The sequence below is a fragment of the Astatotilapia calliptera genome, chromosome 22 (assembly GCF_964374335.1).
Source record: "Astatotilapia calliptera chromosome 22, fAstCal68.1, whole genome shotgun sequence".
Taxonomy (NCBI): Eukaryota; Metazoa; Chordata; class Actinopteri; order Cichliformes; family Cichlidae; genus Astatotilapia; species Astatotilapia calliptera.
Window position 1 is genome coordinate 31788364 of NC_137442.1, and position 9971 is coordinate 31798334.

General features: G+C 40.6%; 2 long non-coding RNA genes across 2 annotated transcripts; one reads left to right on the forward strand and one right to left on the reverse strand.

Annotated features, from left to right (window-relative positions):
- The first annotated feature begins 163 nt into the window (after positions 1 to 163).
- On the forward strand, positions 164 to 1517 carry LOC145423478 (uncharacterized). Its single transcript, XR_013904535.1, has 2 exons — positions 164 to 258; positions 707 to 1517. It is a non-coding gene; the product is annotated as an uncharacterized LOC145423478 (long non-coding RNA).
- Positions 1275 to 9523, reverse strand: LOC145423476 (uncharacterized). Its single transcript, XR_013904531.1, has 2 exons — positions 9247 to 9523; positions 1275 to 1624 (listed from the first exon to the last, which is right to left on the reverse strand). It is a non-coding gene; the product is annotated as an uncharacterized LOC145423476 (long non-coding RNA).
- Positions 9524 to 9971: the final 448 nt, after the last annotated feature.

The following is a 9971-nucleotide window of genomic DNA, read 5'->3' on the forward strand; positions in this document are numbered from 1 at the left end:
CGAAAAAATGTCAGGTCTCAGTCTCACACGAAAAAATGTCAGGTCTCAGACTCACATGAAAAAATGTCAGGTCTCAGTCTCAGATGGAGGCTGCCATCTTGCAAATTTGGAGTAGTGACTTGAGGTGGAGCGACTGTGTAACGCTTCCGCTCACACACCCGCTGGTGACCGCAAACACGCCCCCTACACTTTTTACGTAGCCCGGCTGCTCGAGTTTGTTTTGCTGGTTTACCACGACTGACGACTCGTTTAATTAAGGTAAATACAACCATGTCACTGCTATAAAAAAAAGACACACAGTTTATCATCTTATAGTTCTAAAATCGCTCTGTTGTTAATTCGTTTGCTAGATTAGCCGCTAGCATACGCACTGTGTTGAAGGCTTGTTGCTAGCTTGTTAGCGATGCTACACACCTGCTACTCTAATAGTCTGTGTTATTGAAGCATTCAGCACTCCTTAGGTTTTGTTATACATTTTAAGACAGCGATGAGATCATCTGCACACTCTACAGAAGCCCAGAGTTACTGTTATTATCAAAAATATAATGCTGTCCTTTGAGATTTTAACATAAGACTGTGAGTGTAATGGATCTAAAACGGTTTAAATCTTCAGAGCGCTCTACATCCTGGTAACATGGAGACTTTAAAAACATCAGCAGAACGTTTCAGTAGTGTAGTCTAATTTGTTCTTTTCATTTAATAATAGAGTCCATATTATATCAACAGCTACATTCACCCTGGAGAGAAACTAGTGAGGGAGACCATCAGGACCAAGCTGGGTTTCCTGGGTCCAGAGGTTTGGAGAAACTTCTTCCCTTTCTTTCATCACAGCTGTCCTGTGCCAGAAGTTCTGTTGACCCACTCAAAAAGGCATCATTTAAGAAACAACAGGAACACTGAAGCTCAAAGGCATTGATCAAGCAGGACTCGTGATCTTCACCAGCAGCTCCCTCACAGGGAAATCTTCAGCACTCCTCCGTAGGCCCGCCCCAGGAGATGGATAAACCCAGCATTTCATCAACACTGTGATGAGACCTTTGGTTTGTGTAATGTCATAAATACTCGGATACTCCCCAAAGGCTCCAGACTTTTATATAAATATATGATATTCAGTCCTGTAAAGTTATATATTTAAAATATATGATCCTCTCTTGTTACTCTGGTATGAATAACTCTGAATCACTTTATGGTAAATAACACATTATCTGCAAAAAACTGTGAAAGAATTCCAGATGACAAGTTTGTAGTTCAACATACTACAACATTCAACATGATGACCTTTGACGTTCATCAGGTTTTATTTAATTGTGTTAGACAAAATCTCATGCTCTTCATGCAGCTGAGTACATCAAGTGTTTAAAACGGAAGGTGTGCAGGTCTGAGATACAAACTGAGGTCCTGTTAATGCTGATATATAGTGACACAGTTACATGAGTGATTAATCCTTTTGACTTTTTGTCTTTAACTTTATCAATAAAACAGCTGCAGCTTTCACTACAGCACATGTGGTACTTTAACCTTTGTACTGTTTTCATCAGTTCATTTTGCAGTTAACATGTGAACATGTTGGATGATCTGTCTGCTGTCACTTGATGGGGCTGAGGTCTGAATCTGAGGGCAGCTCCTGTAATCACAAAGAGAACAGAACCATCAAACTCAGATATAAATTTTATCCCTCAAAATTGAAATAAAGCTGATTCTTCTGTCCTCACACACTCAGGATCTGAAGTTCTTCTCTTACATTTTTTTTCAGTATTACAGTACACTATAGTACTTTAATCCATAGTTCCTGATTAATGAGGAGTTACTGAAGTACAAGCTTTTTAAAAAAAATGTTACTGTCTTTACAGATGTGGCAAGAGACTGAAAACATGCTGTTGTTTGCACATAGGGCTGCCACGATTAGTCGACTAGTCACGATTACGTCGACTATCAAAATCGTCGACGACTGATTTACTAGTCGACGCGTCGTTTGAAGCTTTGTAACATCACAAAAGACGCAGGAATAAGTAGTAGGATTTAGGAGTGTAATAACGGACTGAAACAGAAGATGGCAGCACTGCATATACAAGGATGCCAGCTGCCGTTAAACCCCGAAGAAGAAGAAGCTGTGTCCCAGAATTCATAGCGCAGCCCAGCTCAGTTTCCAACAATGGCGACAGCTAGTTAGTTTTAATGTTACTCTTATTATTCTTTCTGGATCACAAAATAAATGTTTAACATACAGTGGGGCAAAAAAGTATTTAGTCAGCCACCAATTGTGCAAGTTCCCCCACTTAAAATGATGACAGAGGTCAGTAATTTGCACCAGAGGTACACTTCAACTGTGAGAGACAGAATGTGAAAAAAAAATCCATGAATCCACATGGTAGGATTTGTAAAGAATTTATTCGTGAATCAGGGTGGAAAATAAGTATTTGGTCAATAACAAAAATACAACTCAATACTTTGTAACATAACCTTTGTTGGCAATAACAGAGGTCAAACGTTTACTATAGGTCTTTACCAGGTTTGCACACACAGTAGCTGGTATTTTGGCCCATTCCTCCATGCAGATCTTCTCGAGAGCAGTGATGATTTGGGGCTGTCGCCGAGCAACACGGACTTTCAACTCCCGCCACAGATTTTCTATGGGGTTGAGGTCTGGATACTGGCTAGGCCACTCCAGGACTTTCAAATGCTTCTTACGGAGCCACTCCTTTGTTGCCCGGGCGGTGTGTTTTGGATCATTGTCATGTTGGAAGACCCAGCCTCGTTTCATCTTCAAAGTTCTCACTGATGGAAGGAGGTTTTGGCTCAAAATCTCACGATACATGGCCCCATTCATTCTGTCCTTAACACGGATCAGTCGTCCTGTCCCCTTGGCAGAAAAACAGCCCCATAGCATGATGTTTCCACCCCCATGCTTCACAGTAGGTATGGTGTTCTTGGGATGCAACTCAGTATTCTTCTTCCTCCAAACACGACGAGTTGAGTTTATACCAAAAAGTTCTACTTTGGTTTCATCTGACCACATGACATTCTCCCAATCCTCTGCTGTATCATCCATGTGCTCTCTGGCAAACTTCAGACGGGCCTGGACATGCACTGGCTTCAGCAGCGGAACACGTCTGGCACTGCGGGATTTGATTCCCTGCCGTTGTAGTGTGTTACTGATGGTGACCTTTGTTACTGTGGTCCCAGCTCTCTGCAGGTCATTCACCAGGTCCCCCCGTGTGGTTCTGGGATCTTTGCTCACCGTTCTCATGATCATTTTGACCCCACGGGATGAGATCTTGCGTGGAGCCCCAGATCGAGGGAGATTATCAGTGGTCTTGTATGTCTTCCATTTTCTGATGATTGCTCCCACAGTTGATTTTTCACACCAAGCTGCTTGCCTATTGTAGATTCACTCTTCCCAGTCTGGTGCAGGTCTACAATACTTTTCCTGGTGTCCTTCGAAAGCTCTTTGGTCTTGGCCATGGCGGCGTTTGGAGTCTGACTGTTTGAGGCTGTGGACAGGCGTCTTTTATACAGATGATGAGTTCAAACAGGTGCCATTCATACAGGTAACGAGTGGGGACAGAAAAGCTTCTTACAGAAGACGTTACAGGTCTGTGAGAGCCAGAGATTTTCCTTGTTTGAGGTGACCAAATACTTATTTTCCACCCTAATTTACGAATAAATTCTTTACAAATCCTACCATGTGGATTCATGGATTTTTTTTTCACATTCTGTCTCTCACTGTTGAAGTGTACCTCTGGTGCAAATTACTGACCTCTGTCATCATTTTAAGTGGGGGAACTTGCACAATCGGTGGCTGACTAAATACTTTTTTGCCCCACTGTATTTTCAGGCGAGAATGTAGCTGTGTAAACCTCAAATATCTGCTCAGTTTATCAAGATACCACATATTTTCAAAAGTGCTCCGACGTTTTCAGAGAAGTCTGTTACTAGCTCGATAGCTAGCCGGGGGCAAGGCTTACCTGCAAATCGCTTTCAAACCCACTGCCGTCTTTTGCTACTCAGGTCAATATATATAAGTCACTTAGATAACTTCAAAATGTTATTGTTTGGCTTTTTTAGTATTTTATTTGTTCCTGAGAAAATCGGTTTGGCTGAGATTAAAGTTATAGTTTTTACACAGCTGAATAAACAACTGATTATCAGAAGTGTGAGATGCTCAAGAATATACTCCGGTGTCCTGTTATATTTTAGATAGCAAGGAGTTTATTAAACTTCACCGAAACAATCTGCAAATTTCATTAAAATTTAATAAACGATCATCTTGTCTTTATTTTTAGTTAGCACATACCGTAAACACTTAAAGCTGTCAGCTAATGATGGTTATATAAGAGCAGATGCATGCTGGTGCAATAAGCTGTACTTTTACGTCCAATGGATGATGATCTGATTAGTCGACTAATCGCAAAAATAATCGGTGACTAGTCGACTATCAAAATAATCGTTTGTGGCAGCCCTATTTGCACATCTTTAATATTCAGCTCTGCACAGGAGCTGAAGCAGGATGCAGCCTGTTGCTTTTACAGTATAATACTTGTAATAAAAGTACAGTAACAGTAATTAGTGACTGAGTAGCCCGGGGCCTTTCTCTTGATTTCTTTAGTAAATGCATTCACCTGCACAGATTAGCTAAACGAACCCTGACATCTTAGCTAGGTCTCAGGACTGGCTAAACTTCAAGTCTATGAAGTTTAGCCACACTAGAGGGATTTCCAGCATGAGCTACCTGAATAAAATCACCCCAAAGAATCTGATTTAATCTGAACTTTTTTTTTCTGGTCACACCAGAACGGAAGGGTGGACATTCCCCTTCAAGACTTTCTGCTAGAGGACAGAATTCCTGGATTCATCAATTACTGCAAATTCTTCAGGTCCTGAAGCAGCCAAGCAGCCCCAGACCATCGTACTACCACCATCATTTGACTATTGATCTGATGTTCTGTTTATGAAATGCTGTGTAGTTTTACGGCAGATGCAACAGGACTCAAACCTTCTAATATCAGAATTTTTTGATCATCTGATACTTTGAAGTATGACAAAATGCAAAAAACTAACAACAAAAAGAGGGCTTCTTTCACAGCACCTCTAATTTTTCATGTGTCTGAGCGAACACACAAACTCCGTGAGCGATCACTTGGACCACTGTGAGCAACAGCAGATGTGTGCTGGTGATGGGATTTCCGGCTCTTTTTAGAGAACTGGCTCTTCAGGTTGTTTTGTTGCTTTAATTAATTTATTATTGACAATAATATAAAATTAGAAAAGGAAGAAGGACAGATGCAACAACATTGTCATCCCCTATATAGCTGGTGTATCAGAAAAACTCAGGAGAGTTTTCTCCAAGCATGACATCCCGGTGCATTTCAGACCCAGCGACACGCTCAGACAAAAACTGGTTCACCCGAAAGACAAAACGCCAAAACACAGACTTAACAATGTGGTGTATGCTGTACAGTGCAGCGAGGAATGCTCACATTGGAGAGACCAAAACAGCCACTTCACAAGCGCATGGCACAACACAGAAGAGCCACCTCCACAGGACAAGACTCAGCAGTCCCATCTGCACCTTAAGGATAAAGGACACTCTTTCAAGGATGCCAACGTTCACATTTTGGACAGACAGAACAGATGGTTTGAAAGAGGAGTGAAAGAAGCCATTTATGTCCACTGTGAGCGACCATCTTTGAACAGAGGCGGTGGTTTACGACACCAACTGTCTGCCATCTATAATCCAGTTTTGAGTTCCCTCCCCAGACACCTTAAAGCCCACTCACATCCTGGGCCATCTGACCTGATGATAAGGTGAGGCCAGGTCTCACAATGAGCTCACCTGAAACCCTGGCTGATTGGGACCCACACCCATTTTCACACCTTGGCTCATGTGATTAGAGGATCATCAGGGGGTCTCCGCCATTTGACCTTAGAACTGAAGAAGCTTCTCGGATGAGAGGTGAAACGTCTTCAAGCAACTTAAAGAAGTCCAGACGCTTTTCTTTGCAAGCTCTTCCCATATGGAAAAGATATATATAAATCTTATAAAGTTTTTATCTGTCTTGTGTGAAACTTGTATGAAAAGCATATAAGAGTGAAAACAGATATAAGATCCCTTGAAAAATTATATAATGAAACTTGTATGTTTTGGATACTTACTAAAACAATGTATGAAAGTAATGAGAAAGTGGCCACTTTCATGAGTAATCACATATAAGTTTTTACTATTTCTTTTCCATATGGGCTAGATCACTTAAATTACACAATTGAAAGCATATGTGTATTGTTTGTGTATTTATACACAAGCACTCATATATATTCAAATAATTAAAAAAAAATGTTCATTTACCTGTTACTACCACACACCAAATCTGGTTGTTGGTACTTGCTGGCTTGTGTAGCCACTAGTTAACAAAAGCTCAACACTGCACCTAGCATCCTGGAGCACTTCTGTTGTGTTTTGTACGTGTTTTGGAGTTTTTACGTGCTTCTGAGTTTTTACATGTTTTGGGGTTTGTACGTGCTTTGTCTCTAGGGGCCACCGTAAATATACTTTTATTTATTCACTCCACATAAAATGTAATAAATAAATCATAGAATACGACAACCAACTATTCACAGTTCAACTTTTAACTATTTAAATTTTCAGCTTTTTCCTTTTAAACAAATTTTAAGTGAAACAACACAAAACACTGCAAGCCACAATTAAATATAAATTCAAATATGAAAACAAAAAGAAGATGCACATTCTCTGTCATATGGACCTGCATGAATAAACTTTCTGCATCCTTTATCATCCACAACTGAAAATAGTTGTGGATGATTACTATACCTTTCTAATGTGACGTTGTTGTCCCTGGCTCTCTTTCTCTCGCTCTCCCTCCAGCTCCTGTGCTACTGCAAGTGTAACTACCGCCCCTCCCCCCTCTGCCCAGCGCAAAGCACTCAGCTGTTCTGCATCAAATTTGATGCCACACAAATTATTTGTGCCACCCCAAAAAATAATTTCTGTCCACTATGAGATAAAGGAGAACAACAGCCTGATACCTGCGGGCCTGACAACAGGAGATGTATCACTGCTGTAACACCTGCAACATTCAGCAGTTGCCTCATTGTTCTGACACACACAACAAAACTATTGACTACACTACACACTAACTACAAAAGATTTGCGCTAAACATCTCAAAACACCGCGGTCACTCCTAAAACTTCCGCCCTTCCTAAACAACTAAATGCCATGTTGCCATATCATTTTTTGATTGGTCGACATGGTACTTTTTTCGACCAATAGGAAAGTTTGGGGGTTTTTTGGTGTTGTTTTTGCTCACAGGTGGAGAGTGCTTTCCAGCATTTTCCTTATAAAACGCCTTTTTTACATTTCTTCCCGCAGTAAATATAAACAACGATAGTATTCAAGAAGAAAACCAAACATTACATATATTTTTATCATAACTCTGGTTTTATGTGGCCTATCAACACAATTTAAAAAATTGTATAAAGTCCACACTTTTTCTGTCAATTGTTCCGTCTGTCCTGCTCACATCTCCAATGGTCGTACACGTTGTCATTAACGTGGCTTCACTCCACATCAGCCACGCTGCTTTGCTAGCTAAAGCACCGGTGTCGGCACATAAGGACGCTGTCATAGCCTGTCAACAACGTCGATTAGCTGTGTAATGTGAATCGCATTATTGGCTGGACTATGGGATAAGGTGGTATCGTTCTAATCCCATACGGGAGCAGCCAGTCGCTTACTGACTAACACTGCAAAACAGAATTGTTAAAGTATTAATTTTAATTTCAATTCAGGTTAGATTTTTTTTTGTGCACAACGCAGATTTTCTGTGCGCAGAGACCGTGCCAGCAGAGCACAATTTCGCACACGCGCAGTTTAAAGGGAACATTGACTATAGGTACTCACAGTGTGCTTGTATAATTTTTTCTTATGTCTGATTTTGGTACATTTTTAGTTACCCTCCGCTTTAGGAGGAGAACCGCCCAGCTAGTATGATCTCTCATAACTGCTCTAGATTTTCAAAAGGAAATGGCCAGGACAGAAACAGTTGTGGCCGGTTATTTAAAGGGTTTTGGGGTAGATAAAAATCAGAAGTGGCTGTAGTTGGATGGCATAAGTAAGTGGCTGTCTATTGTTTGGGTAGCTGACTGCACTCAAACGGGAAAATTTGCCTGTTAGCTGTAATATTCAGGTTTGTAAAGCACTTTACAAACTCTACAAAAGCACTTTATATAATTCTATTTTTTCCTAGTGTTCATTTGTTTGTTTTTGTTTCTAGAAAAAAGAACTAGATTGAGAGACTGCATCTTAGCTCATACAAATGCCCTCATAATTGTAATAAAAAAAACATGAAATTAGTATTTTATTTTGCTTTATCTCATTATCGTATGACTTTCCAGAGAAACAGACAAAAGGTCCCGTTCAGTGGAAGGATTAATTGATATGGTTTGAAAATACCATCTTCTTGCTTTCCTCCTAACCACCACTTATCGTTCCTTATGTTCTTGCCGTGTATGGGTCTTTCTGAAATAGTCTGAGCAAACTTGTGTGCAGCTGAAGAAGCTTATCCTTGATTTAATGAGTAAATTGTTTACTTTTATGCAAACTTTTTTTGTGCTTTTTTGCAGTTTAACACCAGGTTAATGAACTTGCTAGCTAGCTAGTGTTAGCCTAGCTTTCATACCACTGATGCTCTGTGTGCATGTTGCTACTTCTTGGCTTATGTTGCTTAAAAAAAAAAATTACACCACAGTTTTAAAAACCTTCAGTGTCTCAGTGAAATTTATTGTTGTTGGTTGTTGGCTGAATGAGCTTAGCAGCTACTAGATAAGCAGTGTTGGGAAGGTTACTTTTAAAATGTATTCCAATACAGAATACAGAATACATGCCCCAAAATGTATTCTGTAACGTATTCCGTTACGATACTCAATGACAGTAACGTATTCTGAATACTTTGGATTACTTACTATATTATCATGCTTTTTACAACAACGTGAATTGCTGTGATTTATTACTATTACTGAAGGTCCGCGACTCCGAACTGTAGTAAAGGGACCTCTGACTAATACTGGGTCCCTGTCGGCTCGTAGCCGAAAAATAGCTTTACTTTGTTGTGTGGGTCAACTTTTCTTGCGAGAGACAGAGAGAGGCGTTGAAAGGCTGCTCCAACGGAACTTATTGTTTTCGGAGGAAAACACGAACACGGTGTACAGTCGAGTCTCAATAGCTTACTTACAACTGGGCTCGTCAGGCACTCTTCTTGGCTGAAGTGGTTATTATTATATTTACATGCTTCCAGCTCCCGTTTTTCCTCGATGACAACTCGTACCTTATTCCATTCCCCTTTTTCTCCCTCCTCGCGCTCACAGACCCATAACGTGTATTGGCAGTCCATTCTCCCTGCAACACGGACTACACTGCCCACGATGCTACATTCTTTAGAGCTATGCTTGTAGCATTCTGCCTGTTAGCTTAGCACAACAACAACAACAACAAGGAAAAGGCGCTCTCTCACCCAGGAAGCACACAGTCGCAGAGAGAGAGAGCGTCGCCCTGTAACCATGGCAACCGTAATGCTGCCGCCTGGAACAACGGAACGTAGTTGTTAAACAAAACCCAAACAGTCCTGACCCGCCACAAAATGAAACAGGAAAGTACCGCAGTGTAATCCATTTATTTCAACAAAGTAAATGTATTCTGAATACCACCTTTTTAAACGGTAACTGTAACGGAATACAGTTACTCATATTTTGTATTTTAAATACGTAACGGCGGTACATGTATTCCGTTACTCCCCAACACTGTAGATAAGAGCAACAACAAAATGTTCCCAGAAGGTGCAGCTGTTAGCAGGGTCGTTTTCAATCAACACACACTGTTAAGTGGTAAAATCGACCCAGACTATTTAGTATATTCTTATTCTCTGCATTTATTTTAATGCTTTGTGACTGCTTTTCAATA